The following is a 23,704-nucleotide window of genomic DNA, read 5'->3' as shown; positions in this document are numbered from 1 at the left end:
AAAAATAAATCCTGAGGCTGAATTCACTAAAAAGGTATCTTCTTTTAATTTATATTTCTTTGTTACTTATAAGATTATTTTAAGTTTGCTGACTTTTGTATTTCTTCCTTTGTTAATTGCCTGTTCATAATCTCTGCTCATTTTTGTAGTATGTTATTAGTCTCTCACTTATCAATTTATAAGAATTCTATAAAGTTAATCATATGTTGCTTTTCCCTCTAAATTTTTTTTTTTTTAGGCGAGGCAACCCTTGGTTGACCTCACAGACTGCAAGGACTTTGTCAGCTTACAATCCCTTATTTTTTATTTATTTTTTATGCCTACAGCACCTGGTCTTCCTAGGTGGTCTCCCATCCAAGTACTAACCAGGCCCGACCCTGCTTAGCTGCCGAGATCAGAAAGGATTGGGCGTGTTCAGGATGGTATGGCCGAAGACACGTTCCCCGCTGAATTTTAAGACAGTTTTTCTCTTATGAAAATTTAAAAAATATATTTAAGAGGGTAGGATCAAATCTACTAAGTCTTTTATATATGATTTCTGCCATGGCTTGTGTAGCTGTAAAGACTTTGTTCCAAAAACAAATTCACTTATATTTTTAAAAAGTTATTTTTAAAATAATTTTCATATTTTATTTAAAAATTCAAATGAAATTTGTCTAGATATACTTTTCTCATTTTCTTTCTTGTGCTTAGCTTGTAGATAAATTATTCCCCTCCACTTCTTGAAATTTGAGTCCAAACAATACACCAACTGTCTTATTTTTTTTGTTGTTCTCCTTCCAAGTGAGGTATGTCACTGTGTCTATCATGTCAGAAAAATACCCAGAAATATCAAAAGGCTCGTAGCCAAATTCTAGCCCCAAAACTCTTTTTTTTTTAAAAATAGAATTTGAAAATGAGAAAATGAGGCCAACATTAAGATTTGGAGCATCCATTTCTTAAATTTGTTTTCACTGAGTAGATCTGAGCATGTTTCCTGACTTCTTTGTAAATTGAGATTCTAACAAGAGAAGCATAGGACTGTAGTACTAATGGTTAACGCTTTCTCTAACAGATCACTGGCATCATAGAAAGTTTCGCTTTTATCCTTGGTGTATTTAGTATTTGCCTGCAATGAAAATTACTAGTAACAATTTAATAGCAGTAGTTTTTCAAATATAGCTGATTCTGTCAATAAAGCCCCATGTGCTATTTACACAAGTTTGTTTAGATTAGAATTATATTCCACAAGCTAAGAGGGCTCCATTCACTGATTTCACATGAAGTACACACATAGAACATGATATGACACTCCTGATGCTATGCCATGAGCTGATCATGCTTTTTGTCCAGGAGGAAAGCAGAGGAGGTCAAAGAGATAGGAAGGACCTTGCAGAGTGGGCTGCTCCGCCCAGATATGGGAATTGTGCTCATTAGGAGAAACAGGTAGAGTGGATGGGGTTGGGAGATAACAGCCAGGGAAGCACATATTTTCTTAAAAAACTAGAGCATGGAAAGAACAATGTGCACATTGGGCATCAAAGGAGATCTGAATAACAATTTACCACTCTATTCAAAAGTGTCTAAATGATAAGAACCTCTCCTTATTACTCCTCTTTGCAAGCATAATTGCCAGCAAGGAGGTATTGCAGAACGCAATTTTTGGCAGCAATGCATTCTTTAAAGGAAAGTGAAGCCTTCTGTAAGAGAAGGGGAACAGGGTGGTTAACCTTGATCCTCTCTGACCATAGCCTCAATCCCTGGGTCTTTAGCTCTGCAGAAACTGGAGGAAGCAGAGCTGATGTGTTGATGTGAATGGGAAATCTTTCATTGCACTTATAGAAAATGGGCATCCAAGGGATCCTTACAACTCACTCCTTAAGGATATGGGAACTGATGATAATCTACAGTCATCTTATGCTTTGTGAGGGGAAAAGAACAGCCCAATATGCAAAACAAGAAAAAAAAAAAGTCAAGAATCTTTTTGCTGATGTATTTCACCAGCAATAAATGTTTTCCCGATATAATGCTGAAGAAAGAAAGGCGACTGGTTTTTTAGCCTTTACGACTTCCCGAGTGTTCCATGTTTTTAGAGACCACTGAGTTTTGTGGTCTTCTGTTTCCTCTGCTAGGAATGCTCTTCCTCTCTTCTTTCTTGGGCTAATTCCCACTTAGCCTTCAAGACTCAGTGTAGGCTTTACTTCGTCATCACACCCAAGCTGTGTCGGTTGTCTCATCCCAGTGCACCCTTAATTCAGTCCGTGTGGTCTGTTTTGCAGCTTGGTCACAGCTCGAGGGCACTGGGGAAGAAGTGGGTGCGGATGTATTTCATTCACCAATCCATGTGCCCAGGTGCAGGTCTGCGTCTGCATCCACTCCTAGGAAGGGGCATCTTTTCTAAATTCCCCCCAAAGGTTGCCTTCTCTGTGCTTATCATTCTTGTAGCTTTCATGCTGTGTTATTTTTGATTATGTACCTGTCCATACACACCCCACCATCTATTCACACTCTATCTCCCACCATCATCCCTTCCAAAGATATAAAACATCACTCCTTCCAATTAAGTACATGGACAATATCCTATTTCTGGATCCTCAACCCCTTCCATTGTGCCTGGCACATAGTGGCTCCTTGGAAAATCTCTTGTGAATATTTAGTGATTGAATCAAAAGTGAATGCCTTCAAGAAACTTGCAGCTCTGTGCAAGCACCTTATCTTCCTGTAAGTATCATAACACAATAGTATAATGCTTCATAGGTTGTTTCTGAAGAAAGCCTCAGACAAGATGTGCCGAGGATAAGAGGGGACTGAAGAAGGTAGAAGTTTCACAGAGAAAGTGAGCTGGTATCACCGAGTCACAGGGTCTCACAGAGAAACTCCTAACTGGACATTAGGTCTTTCCCATCTCGGGGAAGTGGGCGAAGTATTTAGAACTCACCAATCTGCTGCTTCTCCTCTGCCCTTATAACTGTGAGAATTCATTCACTCATTTGTTTATTCATTCAACAAGATTTATCTATTACCTACTACATGAAACATTCAACAAGATTTATCTATCACCTACTACATGAAAAACTCTAGCAGTGCTCAGGCCCTCTGCACAGCACATGCTATAGGGAGTGCCCTGACCCTGGCAGAGGAGGCTCTGATTTTTCTTGATCTGTTCTTCTGTATGAGAGAAAGATAGCACCCTCTTCCATCTGTGTCACGTATGTGCTCACCACTGACCTCTGAAGTCTGGCGGAAAGACTGATGAGGTAGCATTTCAAAGAGCCGTGAGTTTAGAGGGACCACTTCATCAGGCTTGGAACCCTCACAGGCCCCAGCATTCTGGAGAACAATGGCAGCTTCTCCTAAAGGTCACACTTCTGTACTTTCCTCAGAGTCCTTCCTGAGGAACACTTATTTGACCAATCAACATGCAGGAAACCCTCTGAAAGACACTCTTCCCCGGCTGGAGGAGGGTAAGCACTAGGGTTTTGTGAGGAAGGAAGTTCTGGATGACAATCGAGAAAAGGACAGGCACACAACTGAGTTTGAGAGTGGGCTCGCCACTTAACAGCTACGGAACGTTGGGCAAGTCAGCCCCTCCAAGCCTCAGTTTTCTCACCTGTAAAACTGGTATAACAGAGTCAATGATCTTACATATGCAAACAACTCAACAATGACCAGCATAGGATGAACTCCTGTAAGAGTATCTGTATAACTTGAAGAGATTACATCACACGTAAAATATATGAATATTATCTAGCTCGGAAGATTTTTTTTTTATAAGGATTAATTAAAACAATGCATGTGCAAGTGGTTGCCATTCAGCAGGTCCTAAAACATGTTAGTTTCTTAAGGTCATTGGAATGAGATTTTTCTCAGGTGCTATGTTTAACATTCTTGGCTTGGTTTGTTAGGGAGGAAGCCCTCACCTTCCACAGCCACCTCATTTGGATCGGGCCTTTCTCTCTTGCCGTTTTCATTCAAGATATCTGTGGCAATGCTGTGGAATATTCCAATACGTCCCCTTGACCTCTATCCATAAACAGCCTTTCTCACAATGAGTGTTCTGAGTTTAGGAGCCTTGCTATTTTCAACAAAGAATTAATTGCAAAGTAATTAAGTTTAGAGCAGGGGAATAGATGAACCCTGTCTATCATAAAGGAACAGTGTGGATGGTGACATAATGAAGCAAGGAGACGATGCTTTAGATTAACGTGCACACACTCATACACACACATAAAATCTCTTTTAAAGCACACAAAGAAACCTCCCATCACTTATACTGACAAGATAAATCTAAGCTGCTTAAAGGAGCACTTAATTTTGTTCTCATTAAGTCGCAGGGTTAAGGGCTTTTACCCTCCACGTCCATGGAAACGGCGTTAGGTTTTCACCTTGGAAAGTTCTCCGAGACCTTAAGTCCATTGACAAATATAGCACTAAGATGTGTTACAGAAACATGCGTCTGAAAGCCAGTTGCATTGCTGGCCACATTCCCACTGGTCTCCACTTTCCTCAATGAACACAGAACAGTATAGAGAACACCAGCGGGGCACAAGTGTTCGCCCCTCTGTCTTGAAGCATGCACATTTGCAATTAATCAGCAGTGGATATGGGGGGCGGGGGGGGGAGGCAGATGGGGACAGTCACCAGCAGGTTTTACCACTAGATGTAGGAGGTTTAATCTGCTTAAGGGCAATTAGGTTGATGGTTGATGCCACCCTAACATTTTTTCCAGTTGCTTCAGGCACTGAGAAGATGCCAGCTCACATCACACATCCTTCCTGGTCCATGCGAATGGAGAAGGTGCTGGAGAAGTGCTATGGGGTAATTTAAGGTGTACCTTTACACATCCCCGTGTTTTGATTAAAGCAGTATATATCCAAATATCACATATTTGAGCCTGGAAACAGTCCCTGAGATTTAAGAAACATCTGAGCACTTGAAAGAAAAAAAAAAAAGAAAAGAAGGAAGGAGATCTGGAAGGAAATATGTCAAAATTTTAACTGATTATGCCTAGTACTTTTCTTCCTTTCTGCTTTTATATCTTTTCCAATATTTTATAATGAGTATTATTTTACTTTTATAGTGAAGACATTAAAATGAACTTGATTTTGATAATTTAATAAAGGCTCTTTAAAAAAAAATCAATTCTAATAAAATCTGCTTTAAAAGCCCTCACTGCCCTCAAGAAATTTTACCTCTAACTTTAGGCAACACAGCTATGACAAAGATGGGTGACTCTAAATTTGAAAGGACAAAGTACAAAATTAAGGCTTTTTTTCACAGAGTTTACATTTTGGCTATTTTCTGGTGATTTTTCATGGTTTCGGGCTGGAGATGAGTTGTAGGAGGGGCTACGTCAGTGTGTGGTTACGAAGAAAGAAGGGTGTTGCCACCCTCCTTTCATCACACACATTCTAAAGCAAACACAACCCACAAACCCTGTTGTCAGACTGCCTGGGTGGCTCCCCAATATGCTGGAGGTACTCTCTTAGAGGGTGGGGCTGATGAGGCTGAAATGCCAAAAAATAAAAGCAACCACCAGGGCTCTCTGGGCAAAGTTTTCTGTTATCTCCTTTCTCCCTGCCCCTATTACCCACAGAAGTTGACTGGTTTTTGCTCTCAGAGAGTCATTAACCTTCTCAATGGGAAAGATAAAAGCTTGAAAAAGATGGCCAAGAATGCAATGGGAAGAATGAGGAGATAAAACCGAATTTGCAGGTACTTAAAATGCATAATCTAGGTCAGATGGGGGCTAATTCACAGAATGCTGTATTAGAGACCCTTACCAGGCCTTGTGAGCTACTGATTCGGTTCATATTATGCTTACCTTCTGGCATCCTAAACATTGGTTTCGAATCTTTCAGATTGAATACCCTGACTCATATCGCTCTGGATAGTGACACCACACTGCTCTCCACGCTGACCTACATTACATTTTCCTGTGAATGAGTTTAATGGATTAAGATTTGATTTGCATGAGCTTCCACATGTGATTGCTGGGGGCTGGCAATGCTCTTCGTGTGCCTGCAGAGGCACCACAGACAGCTTTGGAGTTTCTTCTCTAAAATTCACTCAGCGACTCACTTTAAGGTCTCAAGTTTTCTTTTGTTTTTGCTTTGTGTTTTGTTTTGCTCCCCCCCACCCCCCAGCATGAATGTCATTCTCATCATGAATTTTTGTGCCAGAAAAAGAAAGCCGTTCCCTGCCTACACAGTGAAGAAATCTAGGCAGTTTGCACCTCATTATAGTTATCCAAAACACAGGTCATGTACAACTGGTTTCATGTGAAGGCTGGGCTTGTAGTAAATGCCAAAAATGGAATTTTGACACAATTTGGAAAACGAGGCAACTATAAAATGAATACTGTTTTGAGTTTTCTCTGACATTTCTGTGGACTGGATTTTGGATTTAAAATTTTCCACTCATAACTTACATTATCAATTTGTCAAAATATCACCACAAGTATGTGTGCAATGGTGACCCTGTGTTTTTTGAACAGCTTCTTAACTACAATGTGATTAAATCAAAGGATTCAACAATAGTAGGATCAAAAAGGCCACGAAATGAACAAACTTAGAAATATTGAGCTGTCTTTACCATGTAATTTTTATAACAGAGACAAGGGTATAATCAGAGAGAAGGCGATAGTAGTGTCTATTTTCTTTGGTAACTAAGTCCTTAAAAAGAAGCTTCTGGAATTGTGGTTAAAAATCCACTCCATTCTCTTTCAACAACCAGCCTGCTTCTCCCCCGCCCCCCAAGTGCATATTCTGTTCTATAGACTATAAGAATTAGGAAACTGGGAGATAATTTCTCTAAAGGGAAGTATAATCTATTTGCTTAATGATCCTACAAGGAGCTAATAAGTACCATCCCTCTTAGAAATAATAATACTTTGCTTTTATGTGAAATCTTTCTCCAAGGAGCACAAAGTATATTATAGATACTATCTAATTAATCCTTGTAGGGTCCCAGGTGGAAGGGAGGTGGCAGGTATTATGAGGGTTCATCAGGCACCATCAACATGTCTCAAGTGAAGAAATGGCGTTATATAAAGTGGTAAAAAGGGCACACACCTAATAATTTAGGTTAGGTCTGTATGACCTCAAAGCACCTAATCAACTCATTGAAAAAAAGAATCAATCAAGTTTGATACTGGCTGTCAAGCGAACAACAGAACAGGACCATTTGACTGCATACTTAGCAATTCCCTCAGGTATGCTCATGTGGCAGGAGCTTTAAAGGGAGTGCCAAAGAAAAGAAACCACATTTTCTAACTTTCAGCCTGGTGGTCTCTTCAGAAAGCAGATTTCTATAACACTGAATTTTCTGTTTGTTACTTGACAGTCGCAGTACCCTCAAACAGCCCATCGGCCATGTGGCTATGGTTTTGTTTCTCATTGTCCTTACAAGTTTGGTGGACTAAGCCAGTTGGTGTCCATTGCCCTCTGCAATGTGGGTTGGTTTGTGCATGGTATTTCGGGGCTGGTGGTGTGGTAAGAAGGGGTCGGGGCTCGAATGATCTCTTTGGTAGTTCTAATCTATTAAATTAATAGGGGGCATGGGACAAGTCTACATCTCTTGTATCAAGAGAGATCTAAACCTGGGAGCTTGAGAGAGGAAGTGCTGGCCCTCTGCTTTAAGTACTGCTCCACTGCAATTTTAAAAATTCTGTGGGTAGAATTCGGCTTCCCATTGTTGTACACCCTCTCTTGATCAATAACCGATGAAGTGAAGAGGGTGCTTCTGTAAAAAGTGAGCAAGCCTTACAATAACAGCCAAAGTAGCACTTCCTAAACTTCAAACTCTTTTTAGTGCCAAGCTCTCTGGGGAGTTAGGGCTCAGCTTAAAATCACTTCCCAAAAAAGAAACCCCCTCAAGAGAAAACTCAGTCAAATTAATAAACTAGTTGATGTGAACTACATTTCCTGACACGTTATGATAATAAAGTTTCTGATTCTTATTTACCTAGCTCAGGAGATGTTACTTGTCTTTAAAAAAAAAAAGGCACTACCAATGTCATTTGTTTAGTAAATATGTGCTCTGTGGGAAGATATCGCTTTGCTCAAACTTGGAATTTAACAGGTCAATCAGATGGCCTCCAGTTTGTCACTGGAGTCTATTACTACTAGAAAGGTGGACATTTACTGAAGCACCTCAGAATGGCAGACTAGTTTACTGATGGCTATTTCAAAAATACCCCTCACTCAATCCCCTGAATTAACTTTCTGACACTAGCTTGCCTTTCATACAAGCAAGAATAATTTCCTTTAAGCATCTATAAGCCTCTATTTTTTGAAGTCACTCAAGTGGTCTCTTTTCTCACTCCCACATAAATCCTCTTCTCATATTCTTCTTGGATCCTTCCTCTCCCACAACTCTTCTCTTCTTTCACTGAGGTCCTTTTGGTCCCTAGCCTGGAATATCACTCCATCTCTCCAACTTCAGCCTTGCCCCTTGTTAACACTGGGAGCCCACTCTGATTTCTCCCAGATCTGCTCATCATCCTGGTCATCTCAGCAGCCCTGTAGGATTTACATAAAACTAATTGGGTATATACTTGATTTCATGTTTATCACCCATTTGCATACATTTTTTTAAATGGTTATTTGTTCAGCCTGAGCAAACTTTTGACTCCTTGGACTGAGGCTTCAAGTTTAGGATTCTTGTGATGGTCGATTAGGTCCTTCGAACTTTCACATAGCACTCTGGCCACAGAGGGTCCTCCTGTATTATTTGTGTTTACTGCCCAACTGGGACTTTCCTAAGCACCTGCCTTCTTTTTAAAAACAAAACGTCACCAACTTCTTATCCAAATAACATTCAACTGTGGCTTAGCTTTAGAACTTGAGCTTCTTTGTCATTTCATGCCTGTGTGTGTCCCAGGGTGGGTGGGAGAAACACTTAGAAATAGCTTCTATTATATAAAGGGCCATGAAGGAATTTTCCATACTATGTGCACAAAAATTCTTTCACTTAACGCCTCAGATGCTCCATAGAAATTCTGACGTCTTCCCCACCCTCCTAGGGCCTTTTAATTCCCTAAATTTTCATCCTCCCTGTTCCCAGGGTATAGTGGTAATATTGTGGCTAAGTCTGTTTAGTATTAGAGTTAGAATTATTTATATATTAGAGCTCAGGCTTGTTTATGTAGAATTCTGAGAAGGAAGTGAATCAGGAGATCTATCCCCTAACAGGGCATCCAGGGGTCAGGCTGAAAACAAGCACTGATGATAAGGTAAAACTCCATGCTGTACAGTAGGCTGGCTTCACTACAGACCTCAGACCACATAGGGAAAAGGCCTTGATGTACTGCCAGTACAGCTAGCAAAGGGTCTGTTAGCAGGTAGACAGGACTATCTCAGGGCAGTTCCTGAAAGTGTATGGGGATGGGGAGAATCACTGAGGCCTTCAAGGAATCACTGAGCTGCAGCCTCTTCCTCCAGGCCTACCCACCCCAAAATTTACTTCAGAGAGATCAGCAGTGGGATTCTACGATACAACATACCCTAGTATTTCCTTCCTTAGCCTGATGAACTTCAAGTACACGCCTCTTTGAACTAAATATATTTAAGTTTTTAAGCAGTAGTAGTCAAGAGCTACTGCCATTCATTGAGTTTCTACTACGCACCAGGTATTTTACAAACAGATCTCATTTAATTCTATGCCACCACTGAGAAATCATTATTATCACTCTTGTTCTACTGATTAAGAAAGTCAGAGAGGTAAAGTAACCCCCTAAAATTTCATAGCTATTAAGTAGCAGACTGGGGATTCAGATTCAGGCTGGTTTGATTCCAAAACCCATCACTTTCCTCTAGACCTCCCTGCCTCTCCATGCTGCAAATGAGAAAATGGCCACATCTAGGGGGTGGAGTCTAAAAATTTTGATGGGGAGGGAAGAAGTAACTAAAATATCAAGTGTTTGGGTAATCAGAGTTTTACCTTGATTTTACTGTCCCAGGAACACTTTTGGGCTGGAGGCTCGGTAGGATGGACACTGGATTCTAATCCAGGCTCTGCCACTTTGGACAAAGCACTATCTTTTCTTGCACTTGAACTTGGGGAGATGGATTCCTCCTTACCTTGAGAGCTAACCATATCAAAAAAGAGAACAGAAAACCTTCCACTGGAAATGTTCAAGCAGATCATGGATCGGTGTAGGAGATGTTCAAGTCTTTAGCAAAGCAAGAACTGTGAGATGAGGAGTTGGCAGCTAATGGCTGGATGGCTTTTACTTGGCATGAGATTACTTAGATTCTCACTGTTGAAGCCCAGTTTCCCCCTGAATAGTGGAAAGACTGTGATGGGCCTTCTGGATGGCTCTTGTGGTCCCTCCGAAAAGCAGGGCTCTCTCCCTGCACTGGTCCCAGGCCAGGAAAGAGGGCGGGCAGGCTCTGCATGAGGAATCCCAGCAAACCTTTGATCCTCTGTGCTCCAGGGCACATATACAGTCAGCACCTGTAGCCCTTTCAGCAGAAGAGGGCCTCAGGGATAACTCCTCCAACTCTATCACCTAGAGGTAGGAACTGAGGCCGCACGAAAAGAAAGCTTCTTGCGTAACTGGCACACTGCTAGCAGGGTGCTGAATTCTGGGCTTCCTTTTATCAAATATTGCTGGAGTTTGTTCAGCCTCCCTCTTCCCCTGCAGCCCAGTTTATGCAGATTTATCTCAGAGTAAGTTTTACCTCTAAAGGCTTCATAAGGACAGTTCACTCCTGCCCTTCCAATGTGCAGCTCCCAACACAGCCTCCAAGACCTCAAGGCCAAGCGTATCTCTTATTTCACCTGGAATTTGTCGTTAATGCACTTTCCTCGCTCTTACTTCTAAATGCAGACCTGGGACAATATATATATTTCTCTCTTCACTGCCAACTTCTTTTTGCCCCAAAAGCTGCCAGCATAAAGCAGGTAATCAATACATATTTATTAATTAAATGAATGAATAATGAATAAATGTCAAAAAGTTGCCTACAGTACCCAAGGAGATGAACAGCTTGAGGCAATGGTTAATTAGAAGCCAACTGCAATAGGGGTGATATTAGGTGGCTTTCTTCCCCATTTTGTGCCCTACCTTCCATGAACACACAGATCATGAACTAGAGGGCTTATTTTTAGGGAGCTGTTCTTCAGTTGAAGAGGGAGCTTGATTGAGAATTGCCCATCTTGTGAGGAGCATCTGTGGATTTGGTTCTGCCCCCATTTCTTGCTCTCTCCCACTGTTTCTGACCCTGCTGTCTCCGCTGCTCCTGACACCCTCTAGTTCAAGGGCTATGGGGAGATGATACTTTCTTTAGGAAAGATGGTTTAACTTTGGATTGGTCCTCCAGGTTTTTCAAAAGCTTGCAGCAATACACCTTTGCATCCATGACCTACTACAAAAATCCAAAATTTAAAACACCTTTACTGAAACAAATTATATGACAATAAAATGCCAAATTACTTAGCATTCCCACGCTCACTCTCAAGATGCTGTAAATTATAATAACCGTGGTTTCAATTCATTTTTTCCTGTAACAGTACAAAACCATTTTGTGGTAGGTAATCTAATAATACATTGACTTTTTTTAGAAATGAAATCTGAAATGTCAATGACAGTATATTTTTCTTCTATGAATATTAGAAGTGATGTTTGTTATCTTAGAGCGGCTGATATTTTCAAATGGAAATCATACCTTAAATGGGACATGCTTAAAATATCATTGTGTTGATTTAGAGATGAAGACTTATTCCAGAGGTGACATACCGGCAGTTCCCTACATGTTCTGTTTGTATTACAAATGGCTGCCTACCACTTGTGAAAAATCAAATTATATAGTATATTCTAATATTTAAACATACAGGTGTTTCATTTAAGACATATATTTATATATATACACACATGCACACGCACACATACATATACACACACACAAACACACACACACACATCATATATACATATATATATATATATAGCCTTTTCTTGAAAATAGAAAATATGGCAATACGAAGCCTATGTTCCTGTATTACACATCTACAATTGATCTGAATGAGCGGTTGCCATCTTTAGTATAAGTTCTCTAGTTCAGCGGTCCCTAATCTTTTTGGCACCAGGGACCAGTGCTCCTATGAGAATCTAATGCCTGATGATCTGAGGTGGAGCTGAGAGGGTGATGCTAGAGCTGGGGAGCGGCAGCAAATACAGATGAAGTTTCACAAGCTTGTCTGCTGTTCACCTCCTGCTGTGCAGCCTGGTTCCTATCAGGCCACGGACCGATACTGGTCCGCAGCCTTGGGGTTGGGGACCTTTGCTCTAGTTGACACAATCCACACCACTCCCTACTGTTAGTGGAGCTGAGGTCACGTGTTAACATCAGGTTTGCACCATGGTTTTAGGTTCATTTTGATTTGTCCTTAAATATGCATCCATCTGGCTTAAGGTCTCATCAACCATTTGCATTTAATATCTCAGTGTGTTGCAAAGCATTACACAATGGATGGGGCCCAATTTAAGCTCTGGCTATTCTTCCAGAGGCTAGGAGGCTAGCTTGCCTTCTACCCTGTACAAAATCTGCCTCAATTCCTCTTGCTTCCGGGATGCCTTTCCTAACTGCTAGCACCCCATTTCTTTCTCTGACTCAGGATTTCGACAACTTGAGTTGGTGATACACTACAGGGTTAGAATTCACACTGTCCTCCAGATGCTTCTTTGAGGACAGGTTGCTCTCCTCTGATGGAGAAAAATCTTGAAGTTGGAAATCCCATCTCTCAGACTAGGAAGCTCAAAATCTCTCTGCTCATGGATATTTAACCTATACCCTATTCGGCAATAAGGGTGGATACTTTGAACCTGAGTTAAGCTGGACAAAGGACAACAGTTTAGGTTACACTGACCAGCAAGGCAAACAGATTTTTCCTTTTTTTAAACTTTTTTTCAGACTGAGGCTAAGGCTTCAACAGCAATTAAAGATCACACTAAATTGTTCTAAATTATGTAGAAAGATTATAAGTCCCTAACATAATCATCTTTCATACAGAAGTGAATGTACTAAAGCTAGCAATCTATGCCAGAGGAGCCCAGGAATTCACCTCTTATTAGGGTGTCCAGATACCTAGGAGCATGCAAGTCATCCCTCGGGCCACAGCAACAAGGTCGAAGAGGTCATTTGGTTCAAGGAAATGGCTTCTGGCCTCCTCCTACTTCTCTTTACCCACTAAAGAAAACCAATGGCGCCTTTTATCAGTTTGGCAAAAAGACAAAGGGAAGTTTAATTCTGTACTTAAAATTCTTGGTTCCTACTGTCAGAGTTCCCAGTTCTCAGAGAACACTGAATGGATATTTGAAGAGTTTTGTGAAACTGAGACTGAACAGCGGCAACGAGGAGGAAAAGATCCAAAATTAAAAGAACATTTTAAAATACACTCTCCTGAATATTCTGTTCTCTTTGCTTTTTTCTTCTCCCCAAGTCATATTCAGCCCATAGGAATATTTCCATAGGAGGGAGGCGATATAATGTCTCCACACTGTCTGTGTTCAGATCCCAATCACCCTAATTAGCTGAGGGGACCTACGCAAGTAATCCAACATCTCCATGCCATAATCTCCACATCAGTAAAGTGAGATTAGTAGCAGTCCCTAGTTCTAGTACTTGTCACATAGGAAAGGCTCAGTATACATGAGCTGTGATTATCATTTTAATTTTCTGAGGAAAGCACTTGATTCTAAGACACATGACTTACAACAGGATTTACAATATAGAGTAATAGCTACCAGCTGGCAGACCAGTGATCCCAAGTCTCCCAAGCCAAAATTTTATAGAGAATGAAGTAAAGCCCTGCAACCTTCTCAGATGAGTGAGGCGCTCTCACTGTAGAAACTCAAGAGCAATCAAATTAGTACCTTCTTAATTCTAATTTGTATACAGGAGAATCCTGGGATGTCAAAATGGGCTTCTGCCTTTTCCTAGTCTGAAAATATACTCATGCGGCCTGTGACCAGCTAGAAAAGAACATCTAATAAGCCCACTGCTGCACTTAATGTGTTCTCCTTATTTTGTAGACTGAATAATGGAATCCTTAAATTTGAAGGCCAGAAAGGCTGTATGTGGCCCTCTTTTTGTAGAAGTGCCATCCAACCCTAGGGAGTTGAGGAAATATGACCAACATCTCTTAACTATTTAGGGGCAAGGGTGAGACTAGAATGCAAGTCTTCTGACTTTCTGTCAAATTAGTTTTTTATTTCACCAAGCTACCTCTGGTAGCTGGGTTGATTGACTATGCTATTAGAAAGTGTTAGACCTTGCAAGACTCTCTGATTGGAGCTCTTTCTTGCAAAGGAGGATCAGCTTTAACAACTTACACAAAACATCTCATTCCTTCTCTAGCAGGCTCTGTGATGCATGGTCTGGGCCATGCCTCCCAGTATATAATCATTTCCTTAGTAAGACGTACAAGGAGCAGGAATCCAACATACAAGGTCTTAGTGTGGAGGAAAGGAGCATATAGAGAGGAAAAACAATTTCAGTTGTGGTGGAACTTTGAAAACACTGATTACTGTGAACCTTCTGTCAACGTGATGTGGCACAGTAACCTGCGACACGTCTTCCTCCTTTGCTAACTTTCTTATAAAGCTTGCCAGCAACAGGTGGGTGGTAAAGTCTCACACTGTTTTTCCAAGGGCCTTCATATGGTGTCTCATGGCAGACTGAAAAGAGCTTCCTTGGAGATTGTCTAAGGAGAGTAGAAGCCTGGGCAAACAAAGCTATGAATACCACAACTTTACTCATTCCTTGTGGTTTACATTCACATAAATCGTGCAAATTGTTCTGCATGTTGAAAAACAACAAAGCTAAAATTATATTTTTAGAAAAGGAATATAATGCAAACACAATTGAGTTTCCATTAACCTTCCAAACAGTGCCCAACAACAGTTTCCAATAAATTCATAGGCTAGCTTTTTCCTAATTGGGTGTGTATGTGCACAAACACACTCCCAGTTTAGTAGTCAAAAAGTAATCAATCTAACATGTTAGAGGAAAGAAAGATCCATCTCCAAGTTCAAGTCACCAATCTTGAGATTCACAGTTGGAAGAAATTCCGTTATACTTTCTTTTTTAATAAAAAAATTATGATTCTTCCTCTCAGCCTACTGCAGAATTGCCTTTACCCAGAAATGATCTTACGCTACACTAGAACTACTCAGTCAGCATCTTCAATTATCATTTCCCACAAGCCTCTAGGCCAGTGCTTCTCAAAGTTTAATGTGCATATGAATTGCCTGGAGAGCTTGTTAAAAATGCTGATTCTGATTTAGTAGGTCTGGAGTGGGCCCTGCGAGTCTACACTTCTTACAAGTTTATAGGTGATGCCAAAACTTCTAGTCTATGGATTAAACTTTGAGTAGCAAAATTCTATACCAAGCCCACTTAACATTGTTCTCACCAGGGAAAGAAATGAGCTATAGACAATTATGGTTGGGATAGCAGGCTTCAATCATATTCCTTGTGGATCTTCCTTCATTCAGATACCTTCCTCGGTACCAAATTCCTTCCCTCTCTTCTGAATGCATTTGCAGTTACTAACCTAAAGGAGCTGGCCTAGTGCACTGGCACAGGGCGAAGAGCATGAAACTTGGGTTTGAATTTCAGCAACACCACTTAGTAGCCAGGCGGTTCTTATCCTTAAGCCATATCTGTAAAAATGGGGCTGAGATTTCCATACATGTACCTGTTACTGTGGATAAATGAGGGAATTTACAGTATGTAGCAGAGTGCCTTGCACTTTGTAAGAGTTCAGCAAATATCAGGCCCTTTTCCTTTAAGTGTCATACCCAGAATCAGCGCTTTATGCATGGCTTGATCAGCACAGACGAGGAAGTGATGGGGTTTAAAATACCTAAAGCATGTTAGTAAAGTCTGCTATGAAGTTGGAAGTTGGAAGGCAAGGTGGTGGAGGTACGTGTAGAATATTCCTCTCTTGGCAGTAAGTTATAAAACCCTTATCTAGCTCTGTTGTCTTCTGTCATCACTCCTAATTTCATCTTTTGGCTTTGTCAATTAATTTGCTAACATGTTTTTATTAAGTTCCTATTATGTGCCAGACACTGAATCAAATATCCAGGTGAAGCCTCCAAAAGTAATAAGCCTCCAGATTAGTTGGACTTTATGTAGAAAAACTGGACAATTGATCAAAATGTTGCATTTTCATTCTAAGAATTGATTTTCTATAGATGGGTTCTTCATATAAGTGAAGTTATGTCAACATGGTCAAGTTGGACTAATGAAAAAATTAGTTCAACATACAGGCAGAAATAAATTATGGTCTGGACATTACTAGGCAGAAATTTATCTTTCTGTTCATCTACCAGTCACTGATGGAAGAATCTTTCTAGAATATTCAAGTTTCTCACCTCATCCCTGATGATGCAGCCACAGTACCTGACAACTTCCTAAAGGTTTTTCTCCTGTGGAATTCAAGGAGAATGTGATGGCAGAGAACTAAAGACATTCACCTAGAAAAGGTAATTCCTACTTTTAAAAACTAGTTAGGCTTTTTTAGATAAATCTAAAAAAAGTTAGATTTACAAATTGAACAGGAAAAATCGTTTGAGAAGAGGATTTTCTGGTTGGATAGGAACAAAAGTCTTTGGATTAATCACATTTGAATGAGTCAAGGTCATTTACTAAGCTTGACTTTCCTGTCAAATTGTCATCATGTTGCAAATAGACTTTAAAAAGATAACTAGAGCCAGAGTGGAATAGTGAGAACTTAATACACAGAGTTTGGGTAGCAGGAAATTCACCTAAACATCCATGTCTGGACCTCCTTCTAACTCAAAGTACAAAACTTGGCAGAAAGCAGATGAGGAATCATTAATATGTGGAATAGGGATCTCTCAAAGACACACCAAGACCATATGCCTTTCACTGATAAGAACAAAAAAAATTGTGCAAATATTTACCACAAGAAAATAATAAGTTCTCTCACAAAGCTGAGGATTCCACAATAGATACAGGGTACTGTATCATTACCAAGACAAAATTTCTGTTTAGTACATCCTCCATATCCATTCTGAAAGTGAAATGTAGAGGTCAGAGTATAAGGACTGACCCTTCTTGAGTTTAAAAACAAAAAATACCGACAATGTGTTTGTGTGTGTGTATTTGTGCCATCTCCCGGTGATGGTTAACAACACGGTTGAAACTACTAAAAAAACCTCATGTGAACTGTTCAGTTATAATTCAATGCTTTTCTCCCTTGTTTGGATCTTTATTTGATCAAATCAACTTCAAATTTGAAAATGGACTCAATATTATACAATATTAGAGAATTATTAATTTTCTTTCATTTTGATAATAGCATTATGGTTACATAAAATTTCTAAAAACATGTGCCTTGACATGTTTAGTAGTGAAATAAAATGACGTCTGGGGTTTTCATTAAAATACTCCAGCAAAATTAAAAAATGTATATGTGTGTCGGGGGGAGGGGTTAGTGGGGCTAGATAAAACAACTATGGTAAAATGTTGATGGTCGTTGAGGCTGAATGATGGGTCCATTGCAGGATTACATTTTCTTTCAACTCTTAAGTATGTCTGGAAATTTTTACAATAGAAGTTAAAAAAATCCAACCCCAAATAAAGAGAGTTTCTTTAGAAAGCACTAAAAATAGTTTATACAACAATATCGACTTGTATGGTGAAATGTAGGAAATAAGTGCAAAAACCCAAAAGCAATAATTAATGGCCAATTCTACGTGCATTTCATTAAGCACGAGCAGCTGTCATAAACATCTTAATTTAAAGAGTTGGGGTTTGGGGAATCATGGCACTGCAAAGAGCTACGTCCTGCTGCTGCTCCGAAGAACTGGTACATATCAGACCCTTAAATTTTTAAACACAGCTTTCATGTTTTTGAGAGCTGAAAAACCTTTGAAAAGTCAGCTTGTTAGGAAATTCACCTTGCAGACTCCGGCTTCAAGGATTGGTTGAGGTGCCTGGGTACTAGCAAAATTGATCTGGGGGTGGGGTGGGCATTCACAGGTAAAATAAATGTGTTGCATGCTTAAGGAGCAGGGAGGGACAGCTCTGAATGCATGGATGCATACACATTACCGTACTCTAAGTAATGCAAAATATATACTACCTCACAATAGAGGCATTTAGAGTCTAAAAGGCAAGTCCCCTTCCCCTCTTTTGTTTCTTTTCCAGTCTCTATCTAAAAAAAAAAAAAATGGAGAGAGACAGCATGTCTTGAAGAGGGCAGAAGTGCTAACTAGGAAGCAGAAGCCTAGAATCGAGTCTCCCTATTGCTGAATGCTCGTGTAAATCTTAGACAATGACCCTGCCTTAGGGGCCTTCTCTGGGACAGGGAACCACATCTCACACCCATGAAGGTCTCTCGGATCCCTTCTAGCCCTAAGACACCTGAGTGCCTGGGCCGTGATTTGTTTGAGAGCTAGTCTGATGTCCCCACCCTCTGCTACCTGTATCTTCCTCTCCCAGAGTTAAATGGCAAACAAGTGTCCTATTTGGGTTGCAAAGTTTAATGTGAACAAAAAGGGGCAGAACAACACACTCAAAGTCAATAATTTAAAATTCCAGACTCCACAGTCAAAAAATTCTGAATGGGCCTAATCATCTTTTATCAATAGGAAATTTAACAATCCCTTTTGGTGGCTGCTCCCATTCACAATCTGTTTACTCCCTTTCCTCTTCCCTTGGGAACTCTGCGTTTTTGCCTAAATAAGTGTGTCTGGGATTCTATGCATTGACAATTCCACCACGAATTTAAGAACACCTGTGTGCAAGCTTAACTTGACAAGAAACAAAGCTTGCTGGCAGCACAGAGCAAGGTCTCCTATTAATTTCTTGAATTGATCCTGGCAATATTATTATCTGGCCCAGGAAAGAACAGCTCTTTACTCATAGCATCAGATTTGAATTTTTTTTAAACAACACTCTCTATTGCCCGTAAGAATGACTAATAACCGTCGGCTGTAATTTCCCAGAGTTTGTGGGTATGACTTCTACAGTGTTCCTTGCATTCGAATCTGCCATATTTCGTCTGGGGGCTTGTGAGGGCTTTCAAACACAATTTAACCAAAACCCCCAGCCAGCTCTCGGTTCAGCCTAGAGATCTTTGTGGTAGTCTTGAACTTAATACCTCTCGCCCCCACACCCGAGAGTCTCCCTGAACGTTGCTTTCCCTGCATCACACATCATCAATCAAACAACTAGAGAAACGCAGAAACCTCGGTTCTCAACTGCAATCAATACAACCACCTTTCCTGAGGTAGCGCTGCCTTAGTTTTGAAGGTCACGGAATGAGTCAGGGGCAGAAGAGAGAAAAAGAGGCCATGGGTTCTTTGACTCTGAGTCGGAGAGATCAGCCTCTGCAGAAAAATGACCTCATTAAGCTGAACTGATCGCTGGGGAGAGCACAGACCCAATTCACAAAATTTTTGAATGATCAAAATATTGTTTTGTTATTTTATGCACTGTCTCAAGAGCTAGACATATTTGCCTGGTGTAAGTTCTGATTCAGAAACAGATAAGAGGAAATTGAAACCACAGTAGTCAAGTACCTCTCTCTCTCTGAGAGCGAGGTTCTGCTTCTATTGCAATTATACTCTATGTTTTCTTATGTACATTATGTAAGTATATATATATTTACTCATACAAACCAGATTTGTTGAGTACCACCATATACGATTCATAGTATGAGATGCCACGTGGAAGGCAGATATGGGTACCTTTGAAGAACTGGGTAAATAGCTATTTTTTTAAATGCTAGTAAACAAGTTGCTCTTTCAGTAAGAAAAAACATTACTGGAAATTTTATTTACACTATTTACATACAAGGCTATTAAAAAATACAGATATATGGAACATCTATACGAAGCACTTCTAAAACAGATGAACCAGGAAATCAGTCTTCTTTTTTAAAAAAGATAAAACTCTTTGTAGTTTGAGCAAAGATGGTTTCTGCAAAAGGACATCGCTGATGAGAAGTACCTGATCCTCAAATGGAACCTCACTCTTTGGGGGCCACTACTTGCAGACTGATGATTTATTTTACGGAAAGATTCACATTGAAAGTGTATAATCAGCTTTTTAGAAACACAGCAATTGTTTAAACCAACTATCCCTATATTCATTTGCTTAGCAAATCATTTTGTTACAGATTGAGCCCAATACATGTCTAAATGATCACAACTGGTAAATTTTACCAATACTTTTCTACTGAAAACCCATCAAAGAAATAATAGCTCATGTTACCACTATCTATTCTTGACCTTTTCCCTCTTGACTCCATTCTCTTTCCTTCCAATTTACCAAATACTAGTTATTTTCTTAAGTTCTGAATTCAAAGAAAACTTCTATTGTTATCAACATAAAGTATATTATTAGCATAAGTACATAAAATTATCTACATATCATTGAAGAACTGAGCATGAGTTGCAGTTAGCAAACTGAAGAGGAAACAAAATCACAAAGATAACCTAGCAACCCTAGCTCCTTCTCATCACCAGTTATACTATTTCTTAGAAATTTTATCTTTACATATGTACAGATAAATTGTCTTGCCTTATTCTTGTAGAGGACTTACCTGAAGCTCTCTGAACTTCTTCTGGCTCGATTAACTCCCAAAGGAGCTGGGTACCCACATGCAACAGGCTGATGACACCAGCAGAATGCTGCCTTTCTGAATAATCAGAGTCTTGGCTCACTCTTGCTGCTCTTGTTACCTGTCTGACCTCCTGGACTCTAGGCCCTGCCCATATATGGTATCACCTCCACCTGCTCTTCCTTGGTTTAGCTGACTCCCTTGGACTCACTCCCTTGTTGGCCTGGACTTATGCTATATCCCAGATCCTTCGACTCTGGTCGTTCTCCGTCATCTAAGAAGAATGTGGGAAAGAAGGACCACATCCTCTGCTGATGCAGACCTTCATGTTCTGCTGAACATATACAACACCAGACATGAGGGCTCTCCTTTCCATTCCTCATCCCTTCCTCTCCATGTCTTTCAAACAATGAGAATATTTCCAAGAGAAGTGGCCAGGATATAGCTAGAGATGGAGCCAAAGGAATTCTGCATGTGAACATGTAACCACAGACCACTGAGTTTAATGTCCCATCGGATCTTTGGTAAGATGGAAAAGACCAGTTTTCAAGAAGCCCTGGATTATTTGTCCTTGGGCTACTGAGAATTTTAAGGGTATGGAGATAATGTAACTTCACTCGTTGCAATAATCATTAAAATAAAACATAGAAATGTGTGTGTGTGTGTGTGTGTGTGTGTGTGTGTGTGTGTGTTGTGTGTGTGTGTGTGTGTGTGTGTGTTTGTTTTTTAGTACACGGAACTTCTTACTCAAAGAAGGAAGCCAAGGAAGATAATGCCAAGACTAGATTTTATAAAAAGCCTTAACAGTTACACATAGAAAAATGGCTTAATATGTAAAGTTTTACTTCAGTAAGAACGGTTATACCTCATTTAGAAGAGCATGGAGGTTGAAAGGTTTGTGGAAAAGAGAGAAAATAAAGACCATTTGTTACTTCAAAACTGACTGAGATTGACAAACGTGACCCTCCCAAACCATTTACACACACACACACACACACACACACACACACACACACACACCCATTCTTTTCGAAAAGTTTTGGACAGACACCCTCCTCAGGTCAGAAGCAGGAAGAAGCAAAGGAAAGGAAAAGCAGATGGATTGGTTGAACACTTTCTCAGTGAAATGATTTGAAAAATAAGATCCCCCTAAATAAAATAAACAACAGATTCTAAGTAAATAATTCGTCCTGGAGGGTTTCATGCCAAAACAAATATGATATAAAATCCTGAGAGGTTATCAGGGTCAGAGTGATGACTCTAGGCAGGACTACACCTGACTCCATTTATCCTGCCATCTATGCATCGACGCATCTATTCATCCATCCATTCCAATAACAAATCAAGAAGTGTTTATTAAGCACTTACTATGTGCAAAATCCTGTTCTTGGGGGCTGGGGGCTACAAGAAGGACCAAGACAAGCTCTCAGTCTTCCAGTGGGGTGACAGTATGGAGTATGCACAGGTGTGTAAGGCTTTCCTCAACCACATCAGAGACCAGATGGATCGACTATGTGGCACAACTAACTCTGGAGTCCTTGACCCTGTCTTAGACTAGGTACTTGGAGTAAAGGTTTTAATTTTCTTAAGGCTTAGCACACGTAGCAAATCTGGTAGCATGCAATGTGTATACTTATTTACCTCTGCCTTCATTATATTACTCCTACTCAACCATGTTTTCTTTCCACCCTGATTTACTAACTGAATTTTCATCTTGAGTACTGTATGCATTATTATAAGCTACCTCAAATCCTCTTGGGAAATAAAAAGGTCTAAATTTCTAAAAAATACATATAATTACCCTACTACATCACATAATAGCAAAGATAGTAATTTTTATTATTACTCGTAACTGTCATTGAGGACCCTGATGTGTCAAGTACCATTGCAAGCACTTTAGAGATATTTTCTCATTTATTCATAATAATCTTTTGAGACTGTTACTTCGTAGACGAGAAAAATGAAGCACAGTTGATGTCACATGCTAATAAGTAGAGGAACCGAGACTTGAACCAGCACAGTTTGGGTTCCTTGTGGTCTCTTTAGATGTTCAAGCATTCCAGGTCTCTTGACAAGGCAGAAGCTTTTGCTTACTGGTCTGACCCACAGGCTTCCTCTATCATTTGACTTCAGGACTCTTATGTTGTGTCCTAACTAGTCTTGGGGACCTTCTTAAATACTGGCCTGATTTTCTCTGTGACCCCTCTCTGACCCTGTGGTGGGTTGATAGGAACTCCCACATCTGAGCACCTATATCTCTGGATACATCTGAGCACCTATATCTCTTAAGCTCCTTAAGAACAAGGACTGTGTCCTCCTCACTTTCAAGTTGTCAGTACCTGGTAGCATGTATGAGCCATAGCAAATGTTTAAGAAGATTGGTGTGGATTGACTGAATGAAAGAGAGCTCTGCCACTTTCCCATGAGGCATGTCCAGGTCCTGGCTCCCTCCTCCCCACACTGATCCCTTTGCGATGGCTCTGCAGCTTTACCTACTTGTATTTCTACCTGTCTACAGGATGCTTCTAAAATTAAACAGCTATTAATCTGTTAGTTGTAAAGTATGTGCATCCAGGTTTTTATCAAACAGAGAGCACAGTTTGCAAGGAAGAAAGGTCTTGATTAGTGATTATAACATTGACTCGGTTCCAGTCTAACTCAGTATATTCAAAAGTGCCATATTAAAAACTGGAATGGGCACTTGTAATTATTTTATGAATCCAGGCATTTCGATGGCATTTCAATGTCTTCTTTTCTCTGATTCATCTTGATTCGTCTTAGAGCAATGCCCCTAGCACTAAAGCCTTCCCTCTCCTGCTCGACATGTTCTTTTTCCCCTTTCATCTTCTATGCTCTTATTATCAGGAGTATTTACTTGACAATCATGTTTTACGTAGAGGTACATATTATTGTCCCCAATTGTTATTTAACTCATTGTTAATTCATGGTCCCCATGTTTCTGACTTGTTTCTCGTGGGAATTTCTTGACAAGAGACCATTGTGACTTGTGCCTCTTGCAATCCTTCACAGAGTCTAGTCATGCAAGTATTGGTTCCATGGTGGCTTGGGAAAGGCCATGGAATGTCATAAAAGATTACGTCCCTCAAATACGGTGAAT

General features: G+C 40.2%; 1 pseudogene; it reads right to left on the bottom strand.

Annotated features, from left to right (window-relative positions):
* Positions 1-317: 317 nt before the first annotated feature.
* LOC112469876 lies at positions 318-436 on the bottom strand (annotated as a pseudogene).
* Between the last annotated feature and the right edge of the window lie 23,268 nt (positions 437-23,704).

Source organism: Pteropus alecto, unplaced genomic scaffold (assembly GCF_000325575.1).
Source record: "Pteropus alecto unplaced genomic scaffold, ASM32557v1 scaffold86, whole genome shotgun sequence".
Classification (NCBI taxonomy): domain Eukaryota; kingdom Metazoa; phylum Chordata; class Mammalia; order Chiroptera; family Pteropodidae; genus Pteropus; species Pteropus alecto.
This window is presented reverse-complemented; position numbering and strand designations above follow the sequence as displayed.